The sequence below is a fragment of the Tachypleus tridentatus genome, chromosome 13, assembly GCF_004210375.1.
Source record: "Tachypleus tridentatus isolate NWPU-2018 chromosome 13, ASM421037v1, whole genome shotgun sequence".
NCBI classification, from domain to species: domain Eukaryota; kingdom Metazoa; phylum Arthropoda; class Merostomata; order Xiphosura; family Limulidae; genus Tachypleus; species Tachypleus tridentatus.
In genome coordinates, this window is record NC_134837.1 from 86,337,243 (window position 1) to 86,351,278 (window position 14,036).

At 33.2% G+C, this 14,036-nt stretch overlaps 1 protein-coding gene across 2 annotated transcripts in view; it reads left to right on the forward strand.

Moving 5' to 3' along the window:
• LOC143239644 (synaptogyrin-like) overlaps positions 1–14,036 on the forward strand; it is a 62,409-nt gene that overhangs the window by 30,179 nt on the left and 18,194 nt on the right. The gene's annotated exons all lie outside the window — the stretch shown is intronic.

The window sequence follows — 14,036 nt, forward strand, 5'->3', positions numbered from 1 at the left end:
TTGGGTTGAGAAAATATTTTACATAGAAGGTCGAAACGTTGTTCGCTCTTCTATGTAAAATATTTTCTCAACCCAAACGAGCCGTTTTTGCATATATATAACTAGAATCTATTCTACCAATCCATTGATGACCCTTTTCTGGCGTAAATTTAAAAAGATGTGCAACAAAACTACAAACTGTTAATACTAACATAACTTAGAATAACTACACAGGACTCACTGATCAGGAAAAAAGCAACCTGTTCGCACACTTCTTCACAGACACTATCACCACGTCTAAATCACTCTACATTTGACAGCCAATACTTTAACGCTATCGGTAATTACATTAAGGCCAATCATATCATATTTATCCTTTTATTCTCAGTAGACCTATACACGCCCCCATCTTTCTCACAAAAGTAAAAATCATCCTTAAAACACTCAAACTTCAGGTAAAGATGGCATCAAAAACTTATCTAACAATATACTTAAACAACTAGTCTCCCCTCTATAATACATCCTCGTTCACCGGGCAATATCCAGAAATATGGAAGTATACGTTAATAGAAGTTATCCTCAAGAAAGACTCGAACCTCAGCTCACCAAACAGCTATAGACCCATACGCTTGTTGAACACCTTGGGAAAACTTACAGAAAAGTTATGTCTAACAGATTACTTTATTACCTAAAAATCAATGACATTCTTAACAAGAAACAAACAAACAAAAAAAAAAAACGGGTAGAAAGCACAGACATACAACCGACCACTTAATAGGTAGTCCAAACTACACACCAAGGGTTTAATAATAACCATCCCACAGTTGCAGCCTTCTGAATGTTAAACAACCATTCGAAACTGGCATAATACCCTCAAGTATAAACTATCTAATAACAGAATTCATATTACATTTACAATATGGCTTTCTAGCTTTATCACCCACAGAACTACAGAAAGAGGTTAACAATTGCATATTCAATACATTCCCACTGAAATCAGAAATCTCCCAAAGCTCTGCCCTCAGCTCACTACTTTCATCATTGTTGTTAATGGCTGTTTCCTTGGCTATTGTATGCACTCATCTCTTAGTATGCCGAAGATATTGTTGTCCACATCAGAAACAAACAAAATCCGGAACCTTAAAAAAAGAAGATACAATCGGTTACTAGCACCAGATAAAGTTTACTTCAATCTTTTGCAATATAAATTTATTAAAATATCAATATTTAAAGAAAAATTTTTACTTCTACTTACTATTCAAAAATTTCTGCTTGCAAACTTCATATCAATAAAAGTACAATGTACTTATTTATTTATTAGTGACTCGGATGGGCTTGCTTTTGTTCACAAAGTAGTTCAATAGATGGAATTATGGTTGTTACCTGTAAGCGCAAATCATCTTCGATATTTAGCCTGTTTCTAAATTTGGTCTATGTAACTATATACTATGAAAATGTTTGCTCACAAGGATATATTGTTGGAAAATGCATCAAAATTTTCAAAGCTCTGTTACTTATCTCAAAATAAAGAAACATCACCCAATACTTCTTTTAAGTCTTCTGGCATTCGTTTAATTGCAAGTGACGAAGATGAAGATAGCAGTGGATACCGAGAGTCCGGGTTTTTCTTTTTCATGCGAGCCACTGCGCTTGAAAATTTTCCAATCATAGTTGAAGCCCCATCAGTGCAAATACTTGAGCAAAGCTGCCACAAGATCTTATGTTTTTTCTATAAATAAATCATAGAGTAGGCAAAAGTTTGCAAATTAGCATGTCTTCTTTAAAACTAGCTTCGTGAATATAGCGAACAAACACACGCAACATCTGGTGATTCATCTATCTGAAGCGAAAATGTTGGACTCGCTTTTACTCGCCTTATTAAATCCGTTAAGCAATTTGCTGACATATCCTTGATTCTTCGAGAAACAGAGTTGTCTGAAAAAGGCACAGAGTTTAAGTTCTTAAGAAATTTCTCATCAATCCTGCACTCTGCCAAATCGTTTGCGCATGGTTTTATCAAATCTTCTGCAATTGTATGAATCTCATCTGCTTTTGCAATACGGTAACTAACATGATATGAAGCAATAAGAGCACCTTTGCTGTCCTTATGGAGAAACGAACGAAATGTAACTTTCCTTGCATTTAATTGCAAACTCTTTTGAAATACTCGAAAGTTGGATTTTTTACTTAGGAGTGTTTCATTTCTAGATGCCGATTTAACTTTGCTGAATGCAAACTACCGTTACTCAACACTGTTTCACATTCAACACACAACTCCTAGGTCCATCTTCTTTACCTGTTCATGTAAAACCATATTCAATAAAACTTTATTTTCTTTCTTGTTTCGGTATTACTTGCACCGTTCTGCATTGAAATGCTTGCACGCGACGATAACGCCGATGAATTCGTATTAGGCCTAGGCTTAGGAAGATTTTTACTCGTATCAGATTTATTACTGATATTCAGCCACTTATCCATTATAAAAGTGACAACTAATTATTAATTTGTCTAAAAACGTATTATTATATCTTTGGCACTTCAAAAGTATTTTCACAGCCACAAAATAGCTTTTTAATGAAAACTCGTTCAAGTACTTGAATTTTATCATCATAAAATGACATGCTGACATAAGATCATTGTTGCCATAACGAAGTCACAAAAAGATTCGTGGAAAAAAGGTTAGGCCGCTAAAATAATATATTTTTCTAAAGGAAAAGGGTAACCCATTATTTTTTTTTTTTTGTTTCTTAACATAATTTTTTAAGCTAAATAAAATATTAACCAGATCGGACGTGCGTCTAAATCTCGAACGAAATGAAACTACAACGAATCTTAACTAACCTAACAATTACCAATTATAATTGTCATATAAATATACTTTTAAATTAAAACAATTGATACTGCATCTAATTGCATCACAATGTTTCATACTTTAACAAGTTTCAGCTATGATGTCATGTTTCATTTCGTTCAAGATTTAGCCGCTAATGCAGATCTGGCTTTTAAAGGACAGTTGGCATCGATGTTTCATACGAAAATTACTAGGCTATCTTACATCTCCAATGACGCGTACGATCTTGAGATGGTGCCATATCTACTAGCAACCAGTGATGCCACTGTCGAAGTTAATTGAGATTGACACTTTTACCGCGAGAACTACCCCTAGGCTAATTAAAATCGTTTGGCATTAGGTAGAATAAAATATTAAAAAAGCTCAATACGCGATCACAACCTGTCCACCGCCGCGTCCAGAGTCCAAGATGCATTAAATTAATTAGTTATATGGTGTAACAAATAGGTAGTTTTTCTCAATCCAATCAAAATACAGGCAATAGCATTTCACAGAAAAATTTAGAGGCAATACAAGAAAATAAAAAAAAAATCAAATTGAATATAAAACACCCCATTCACCTTTAAGACTACTGCCAAATTTTTAGGTATCGCATAAAATTTACGCCTTTCATGAAACACTCACCATAACAACATCCTCAAAAAGACAAGTACCAGGTTGGCACTTATAAGCCTAATCAGGGTTATAAACAAAGGTAGCAACAGTTACTCCATCATCAAAATCTATGAAGCAGACATCAGACCTCTCTATAAATACCGATGCCCCATTACATGTAATATGCCTGATACAATATATATATAAATCCAACTTTGACAGGCAGGCTGGTAATCTAGCTGTTGGAGCTTCGACTATTACTACCAATCAGAATTTATTTATATTGAACTGAGGAATGCGGTGACGAGTGAAATGCACAAGCACTAACTCAAGGAAGTTTACAGTTAAAGGAAAAAAAATCTGAGTCTGAGACTAAGATTCAAACAATGAAAAACTTTTAACGTATTTATTCATAGTATTCTATGTTACATTCAACTTGTAAAATAATTTGGAATAAATTCAAAAAACTTCAGTATAGTTAATAAAAAATCCTTAATTATGTTTCCAATAATATTACAAAATCGTTTACACTATAGCGATTCATCCATACTTTAACCACGTTGTTATTCGATGCTAGGAAAAATAACAAAAAGTTACTTATAGAGAGATTATGCGAGAAACGTTGGGAAAGACCATCACAACTGTGGTCAAAGTTCTTCTATAGGCCTTGGAGATTCTGCTCGATTTTGCAACTAGGTATTCTGACGGCGGCTGCAACTTCTTTCTTGACTCTTTAAGAATCGACTGCCAGTCAATAACTACTACTTTCTAGCTTCAAGCATGTATTTTTATACAGTCTTTCTGGTATTCTTACGATCTTTCAAATAGTGTACACAACTTTTGGGTTCAAGTTGTTGTATAAGTAAGGCTTCTTTAATTTTGCAATTAACACAGCATTACATCCACCACTATACTGGTACAGATATGTAGATGACACGGTTGCGGGATTCAAATCTACAGAACACATACTTAATTTTTTCAATCACATTAACTCTATACATCCCAACATTAACTTCACATGTGAACAGGAAGAAAGCAATCAAATATCATTTCTTAACCTCAAAATTACAAGAACCGACACACAATTCAAAACAGAAATCCACCGAAAAATCACCCATACTGGACATTACATTCCTTGGGACTCAGCACATGAAACAAAACAAAAACTCAACATGCTAAGAAACCAAATAAACACAGCCATAAAACTATGCTCATCAGATAAAATTAACGATGAATTAGACAAAATAAAACAATACTTCATCAACATCAATAAGTTTCCTCCACAAACCGTAGAAAACATTATACGCACACACCTAGACAGAGAGCAAAATCAACCAACAAAAGTAAATATATCTCACTAATCAAAAAATCACGAAACCATATACTGCTGTATACCATATATTTCTTACATCAGCAGACAAATAACCAACATTTGGCAAAAACTAGTTACAAAATATGGCATTCCAGTTAATACCAGATTTATTCAAAAACCAGGCACAAAACTGAGGTCAATACTATGTAAAAACTACACTGACAAACACCACACCAACGTTATTTATAAAATACAATGTGATAACTGCCACGACTTCTATATTGGAGAAACAAGTAGAAAAATGGAAACCAGATTCAAAGAACATAAAAAGTCACCTTCACACGTTTTCGAACACTGCAAGTCAAATAAACACAACATAACCATAGAAAACACTCAAATACTAAATAAAGAAACAAACATAAACAAATGCAAAATTAAAGAAGCCTTACTTATACAACTTAAACCCAAAATAAACCAATATAAAGGAACGCCTTTATACCTATATTAATATAATAGTGTACACAACTACTCGCAAGTAGATCTGACTCTTAATTGGTTTTTATGCTTTGATCGTTTTGTAATTCTAAACACCAGAACCACTTATTCATTGGTTGCAGATAAAGTCGTTAAATCGGAAGTCTTCTTACTTTTATCATTACATACTTTCGGCATGGATACTGTCAGAGTTGTGACTTATTTTTTTCTTGCCAGCTTTGAGCGACATAATCTAAACATCTCCGTAGTTAATGATCTAATTTCCAGTTTCTATAATGAGGATTTCATAACCTTTCTTACGACATCATTAGTGTCTTTGTATATAGCATAACTAAAAACGTTTCTCAACATCTTTCTCTTTGTGGGCAGTTGTCGTTATATAATATTTTTATGCCTTTGTGAGCATGTATCACTTTTCTTCACTGCACATATTTGCTCAATACATGAAGCATTTGAAATGCCCCAAATGCCATAAACGCTTCACAACAACAACAGACCATTGTGATAAAAATAGCATTCCGTCTCCCTAAATACACTCACAACTCTGTATCGGTAATTTCAGTGACATACCTATCACCAAAGACCGAATTCACATTCTATCCAAGAAATAATAGAGAAACAGACAAATAAGTACCTTTCCCACCTTGGCAGCCATACCCTCTACACGGCAAACATAATCTCTCCAACCAAAAGTGTATGACATTCATATACTAACCACTCCTTTCATCCCTTTCTGGCCTCGCATTCTGGGACGAACTAGACAGACTATTCGGCACCTGGCCCGTGAAAGCAGGGTTTCTCCCCTTTCATCAAATTAGGATAATCTATCCCAGCATCCCTGTGATGAGCTGTTAACCTAGTAAGTCCATGAGACCAAGCACTATGACTAACTAGTCACAATGTATTATCAAAATTCTATAAAATCTCCTTAACTACAATAATATTCTATACAATTTCTCAAAATAAAATCGTATTCTATCAGTTTGTACCTTCCAGTTTCTTCATTGTTCTGTGCTATTCATGCGTTCAACACCAACGGTTCCTCCCGGTTTGATTGTGTTAGCATATTCTTTAAATCATCAAAATCTCTCTAAATTATTATGTCTAATCCGAACCTAGTGGCTCCATACAAATTCTTTTCCCACTTAATCTCTCAACCTGTAGAAGGAAGAGAAACAAAGGCTTCTGACCATCCTGGGTTGCCTTTGAGGCTTCCTTACATATGAGGAAGGTTGTAAACCTGCACCAATCCTCTTATTGCAACACGATCAGTAAGGAATTCTACACAAAAACAAGGATAAAATGATAAGGGTTTACAAAAATACGTCTTCCACTAATATTTTAAATTCAACCATGGAAAATGAAATAGGTATTCTCACTATTCCATACAAACACATGTCAAATCGCTGCATGCAACACCTATGGATTTTTGAGCAATGAAGATGTCAAAATGATCACTGAGAAATCACCACCCTTGTACACTAGATATCTTACAAAAAGCAAGCAGAGACATGTTTTGCACATGACAACCTTTTGCAAGGGAAACTTCATTGCAGGACTATCTTCAAGATGACTGGATGCAATGATATAGACTGTAATAACATGATGAGCTTCCAAGGTTCTATTAGTACAACATAATGATCCTTTATACATATGCATATAAAGGTCAAAGCATGTAAATAGCTTATTGCATTAGTGTCTAATTACTTTTCATTGACAGCTTCAGGATTAAGATGGGTAATATTGATGACTCTTGTGACCTTGTGATAGTTGTTGAAAGTTCTAATTTACCACTCTATAATTACTATAAAAACATTATTCAGGCATGTTCAAACAATTTTACAAAATTTTCATGTTGGCATTGTAGTTGGTGCCTTATAGGTAAATTGGATGAGGAAGGTTGTAAACCTGCACCAATCCTCTTATTTGGACAAACATTACAAACAACAATGCTTGATACACAGAGTGAAGATATGATAATTTTATGGAATGATATTGATAATTGTACAAGTTGGTCTAAGTTTTAAGATCAAGGTGGTAACTTCAACATCTACAGCCACTTCTCTTCTGCTGAAATAAGCCCAAGCATACCAGCCCATCAGTGAAAAGTAAAACTCCTATTGATATCCCATTAGTTATCACCCAGCAATCTGTGTTTCAGAAGATACTAATCACAAAGCAGCATTGTCAGGATCAAGCCTCTAACCATTTACTAACAACAGAAAAAGAGAAGCAGTTGTTGAATTACAATTACCCATCATCCTAAATGGAGATGCAGTAACTGTGGGCTAAGTTAATCCAGTCCCACAATGCTTTGGTGAATACCAAGGAAAAATTATTGCAGACCACTGGTACTATCTAAAAATCAACTGCTACTCCTAAAGGTCTATTAATAGGGGTTTAGGATTGCAGAATTTTAGTAAGTGGTGCATTTACTTGCAGATTTTCCATTATTTTCTGTTATTTAACCTTACGTTTCACAAGTAGTACTCGCATCTTCTTTGCATAGTGAATATGAAGGCATTACATCTTTTCTTTGGTGCCATCTTTTGGTATGAAGTTAATTTCTGTGTTTTCACATAAATGTGTTACACAATATGAAAGTTACATTACTTTTTTGTCAATTTGTAAAGATATGTATTTTTTTATTCTAAAGATAGAGACTGCTAGGGACATATTGAAAAATAGGTAAAACGTTAATATAAAATGAAATACAATAACATCTTTGAGTTACAATGTAAATACATATCTAAATATCAAAAAAATTTACAAAGACAAAAATACCCTTTAGAGGAAAGTGCAATAAAACAAAAATTAAACACATCATATTACAATCAAAACCCCAATTTAAGACATAAAACCTTTTTACAGACACAAATATACTATGCTGAAAAATATACTTAAAATGACCAAAACCAATACCTTTTTAAGCAACATACTATGATAAAAACATTGATAAACACATAAAAGTGACCATATTTGAAAAATATTACATATAACTGAAAGTCAATATGACAAAAACTATTTATTTGAGTAGGCTGTGGCAACAATGGATGATGATATACAGAAAAATATATAACTATGTAAAATATAACTTCATATGTAAGATTAATTAACTCAAAAAATTTTAAAGGGACAACAAGAAGCTTATTAACCCATTAAAGATGTCTCTTCCATCTCTCGACTACAGCCACCTCTTACTACTTGTACATTCATCCAGTCTTTTCTTGGACTCGGTTAAATTTTCTGCCTCTTCCACGCTTGAAACTAACTCATTCAAAAAGCCAACCACCTTGTTTGAAAATTGTGTCTAAACTTCAGATAACTGCCATGCTGCAATATTGTCCCTATATCTCTGCAGCAGAAAAATGGCTTGAAATGCTTAACTCTATAAAGTTTTCTTTGGTAAAATTTTTGTAACAATAAATGTAGATAGCTCATCCATCAAAAGTAAAAGGAAAGAGCTGGCAATATGAAATAAAATGAAAAATACCATTGTTGTCTAGTTACTACCATTGCAGTATTGACTAGAAAGTTTTAATTGTCTTAACTGTTAATTCATTAATATGTTCTCTCTTTATTTTTATGTTTTATTGTATTTTGCATGCACTGGTACAGTAAGTCTCATGTCAAAAGCAATGAGACACAGCAAAGTCAGTTGTTTTCCACAAAGTTAACATAAACAGCATCTGATCTACCTGTTATGTTTCACATTAGAGCCCCAAAAATTCTATCAAATTATTTTACTGAAGGTTTCTCAGGTTACTCTCTTAAGTTTGTAATTATTATATTTTAGTTTATTTTAATATATCTATATAATAAATAAAAGATACAAAAACAAGTAGCATCATTTCCTGAAAGGCTTGAGGGTCAAAGACTGACTTAATGTAGGTCTGGGGCCCCCATTTCATCTGGGAGTTATAATATGGAATAATTTACGTGCTAATCCCAAAATGACTAGAAATGTTATTTCAGACCCTTTTCCATGATACAAGGCTAATCCACGTAATGCTCCTGTAGACAAAGATTTCTAGTATTCCTTACACTAAAAAAAAAATACACATTCTCCCTTCAGTGCAAGGGAAAGTATATTGAATTTCACAAACTTGAGTGTCTATAAAAAATTGATAAGGTTTTCAAAAGTAGTATGGGATGTACTAATTTTCTTTATCCTTTAGTTAAAAACACAATTTTTTAAAATTGTGTTCTGCTTCTTGGTGCTCCAGTTGAAAACAACAATGCTGAAGTTGATTAATAATTTCCATTTTATTTAAAAAGTCAATTAGACTAGGTAAGAATTAAGAAGTCTACTTGTCTTATTCTCTTACAGGAATACCAATATTACTTTGAATAACTTAATTATTTTCAGCAAATTAAATAATAGTTGTGAGTGAATGCACCCTTGATCTTTATTGCCTGTTGGATGGCTGATCCAACAAATACCATTCAGTTTTCTCCTGTCATGACCTTGAGAGTTTATTGACACACTTAAATGTGGTGGCTTATATGAGAGGATTCAATAAAGATTTTTCATTGATGCTTTTGCATTTTTATTCAGTTAATTTGTTAAGTATACAACTCTTAAAATTTATTTGAATTGTGTTTCATTTGGTTAGTTGGTTTTCTTTCATTTTATTTAAGACAAATTCATAAAGTTTTCACTCAACATTATGCATTCATCTTTTATAAGTTAAGCAATGACTGATTAATTTCACTTTTGTTTACAGTGAGTGCAAAAAGGATTTCAACGTTATTTAAGCTCTTCACGTCTGCCACATGTGAATGGATTTTAGTTCATTTTACACATGAATCACAGTTACTGAATCATTGGATCTATTCTTGTTAATTGTTTTAAATAGTTATTTTATTAGTGAAATGCAAATAAGGAGTTCTAGTGCATTTTAAGAAGCAAGAGTATCTTAAGTTGGGGTTATTTTTAGTCAGTAGTTTCATTTTACTCAGTTTTGAGTTACAAGGAGGGTAACACATATTGAGTTTGTATATTAGTCTTCATTAATCGTTACCGTTCCTACCAGTATTTGTCACTTAAAACTTGTGACTTGTCTTTATTTTGTGACTCAGCTGTGCAAATCAATAGTAAATACACATCCAAGTATGAGAATATCCAGTTATGACTTTTTTTTGCTTAGCAAGTTATACATGAGATGCCACAAAAAATATATCAGCCACTATAAAAGTATGACCCAAATTTATTATACGTTATCTTGCTTTCAAAATAAGATATCAACATATTAAAAATTGTACTGCTATACATCTGATCTACACACTCCAAGCAATTCTCCTTGACCAATGTCTTATGACAATAAAATTCAATGTAAAATTAAGATTTATATAGAAAAGAAAATCATTTTCCTATTGGTTATAAGTGACTATCAAATATATAAAGTCGATTAGTAAACAATACAAAAGTCAAAAAGGTGAGGTGCTCCTCTGGTGTGTTTAATATATGAATTGATATTTTAGTAAATAAAGTAGGTAAAAATATATATGTAAAAACGTCTCGTTTGGGTTGAGAAAATATTTTATGTAGAGGTAAAAAGACAAAATATTAGAATTTTGCTTTTTCCTATGTATAGTTTCTGTTTCCAACTGGTTAGAAATCAAAATATTTTGATCTTATACCATTCTGGTTTGTTTTGTCCAAACCTACATGAGAGCTATCTGTCTTTAACATAGCAGTGAAAGACTAAAGGGAAAGCAGCTAGTCATTACCACACACTGCCAACTATCAGGCTACTCTTTTCAGTGGCAGATTTGAGGTTGTGTTAGCCCAGGAGCTAATAATTTTTGTAGGCCCTACTTTCCATGTAATTTTACATAGAATAAAATTATCAATGGGCCTCCATTAAGATCATGGACTCTGGGGCTGAGCCCCTATCTATATATACCACTGATTATTTTACTAACAAATAGTGAGACTGTAACATTATAATGTCCCCACAGATGAAAAGGTGAGTATATTTGTGATATAATTTCCTGAAGTGGAGAAATTAGAGACAAGACATTATATAACACAAATTGGTATTTTTGAAATAATTTTGTGAATATAAAACTTTGAATTATAAACAACTTTCATGCCATGTTTATTTACACACATTGACTATAATTACATTTATCATTACATGCATGTTTCCACTTGATAATAGAGGAACAGTTAAAAATTAGTATTGGCCTTCTTTGGATACTGGAGAAATGTGTGTCACTTTGCCCACAACAACCTGTGGAGACAAGATGCCAAATATAGCATCTCAACAAATACTAAACTAACATACTCATGGCATTTGAACATGTGTTTAATCCTTGCTCCTGGGAAACAGAATAACAAGTTACAAGAAATTCATCTTCCAGGTCTGCATGATCCCACAGTTCTTCACGACTCACTGGGGAGGCTCTCCTCTCTTACAGGTGATCGTTTTCACTATTACATTTGTCATCTCACCAGATGGTAGATTTAATCTACCACATAAAGTGGGATCTACAATCTCCTGTAGCTGATCATTGATGAAAAAGACCACAGCTTCCCTGGCTAGCAGGTCTTAATCCTTGAGACTATCCCACCAATCTCAGGAGTTCCATCCTACAAATCACTTTTTTGACCCTCAGTCATTTATATACTCTGTCAGTTAAGTGTAATATTTAGGACAGAACCTATTTAGCAACTCTGGATGTCCCAGAATGTAATTTCACTCAAGTTCATTGTCACATTGAGATTTTAGACATGGTCTTTAGAATTATCAACAAAAGACTTCCACACAAAAAGAAATCAAATTTTGAGTGTAGGCCACAATTCAAGAGAATTCTTTCCTGGAAAAAGTCATTAGTAATCTTCCTAAAGTACAAAGGAATACAAAAATCAGCAAATTTCCACATAACTAGCACTTAGAGATTGTACTAACCTTTCTCAGTTTGACCTCTGTGAAATGTTTAGGTTTGTCAGAGTTCGAACAGATAACAGTAGCATTACTAATTACTAGAAGTGCAAATAGAAAAGTGTTTATAGAATTAAAAACTGAACCATTGAGTTAAGTTATTTGCATAAAAAGAGTCAAGTCAGTGAGATAATCTCTATTTATAACAAAAAAGTAAAAAAAATAATAGATGAGTGCACTAGATATCAACACATATAGATATTTTAAAGAACAGTCTGCTCAGACTAAGAAAGTATGACATATATAGAAACAATCTTTTAAAGTGCAGGTGCCACCCACAACTGGTTGCCCCAGGCAAAAGTAGTTTTTTTTTTTAACCTCTATGTATTTATATATTTAAAAAGAGATGTTACTAAAGCACTGAAAATAATTTCCACCAACATCTTCCAGAAAAAACTTCTATATATAATTGAAATATTTTGAAACAAGTTTCTAAACTAAAAGTTAAGGGAAAATATAGTGCTGCTGGCTACCTCAATTTAACATGCAAAACTGAACTTCTGGAAAATCATGAAGACCAACAGCAGACCTAAGCATTCAACACCCAGGGGACAGTGTGAACTTCACGTTAAATCACTGTTTATGTAGTGCTTTTACCACTTTGAGAGATTAAACTTAAGGTTACTGTAAGGAGAACTATGTTTCATCTAAGTGTACATCTTTAATCACAAATCTCATGTTGTTGCTGAGAGCCAAAAACCAGTCTTTCAGCGCATCAACAATGCAGCCTCAAAACAGAAACTAGTAGTGTGGAAGGAAGTAAAATGATTGGATCACATATCCTACAAAGATAACAATAATCAATAATTGGCTTTAGACCAGATGAGGAGTGCATTCATTAGCAAGTTTCTGGATAATTTCTTTATGTTGGCTAAACCACTGACTAAAGGTAAAACCTGTTGTGGATACATTAATTCGAGCAACCTTTTCAGTTTCTAAGATGTTTTAGTCAAAGCACTAGTGAGGGATTGTAATCATCAAATTATTCAGTTCATCTTGGACAATACTGCTAGTGCTAATACAACTGAGTAGTTTTGTAACAAGGTAGTGTAAAACATGTTATTGTGCATTAAAGCCATGTTCTAAGAATTATTAAATACTGATACCATACGATAAACAATTACACGCATTTTTAAGATTTCTGAAACATTACCTACACTTCTTAAATGACAAAGTTCATTATTGTACTGGACCATGCAACAATACAATAACCAATTCAATTAAATAATCTAGGAGGTATAACTACATGTTTAGAACAATGTTGTAAAATAAAACTATATAATATTAATTGTGGAGATAATATCAAAACACACATCATGTCAGTTGGTAAGAGCACATTTGTTTACTAAATACCCAGGTCCTGTACATTACAGCAAGAATCAAGCTTTACTGGAGAGTGAAACTTTGGTGTGATGTTTAGATAAGTGTTTTGATCTATCTAGTGAGTTGTAAAAGCAATTGTGTACAGAACACCACATGATACTCTCTAGACGAATGTAACTGTTAGTCAAGGCCATCGAACAAGATCGATCATACAAAAGTGACAATCGACTTTGACTGTTACTTATCAACAGGAACTTTAAAATGCTAACAGGCTGGAAAAAAAGTTCAATTTCTGTTTTCTAAGCATTCAGTGTAAGTATTGTAGTAAATGTTGGTAGATGGCTTGCTATCGAATCTCATACGGCAACCCTCTGTTGTGTCAATATGAAGTCGCATCTCTTGAAGAGTAGGGAGGGCACACTGAAGCTTTGAGAGATACAACTATGTACTAGTAAAAATGGTTGATTTTATAATAATTCACACACAATGGAAACTTAAAATCTGAGCAGTCCATGTTATCCATAAGGACTTA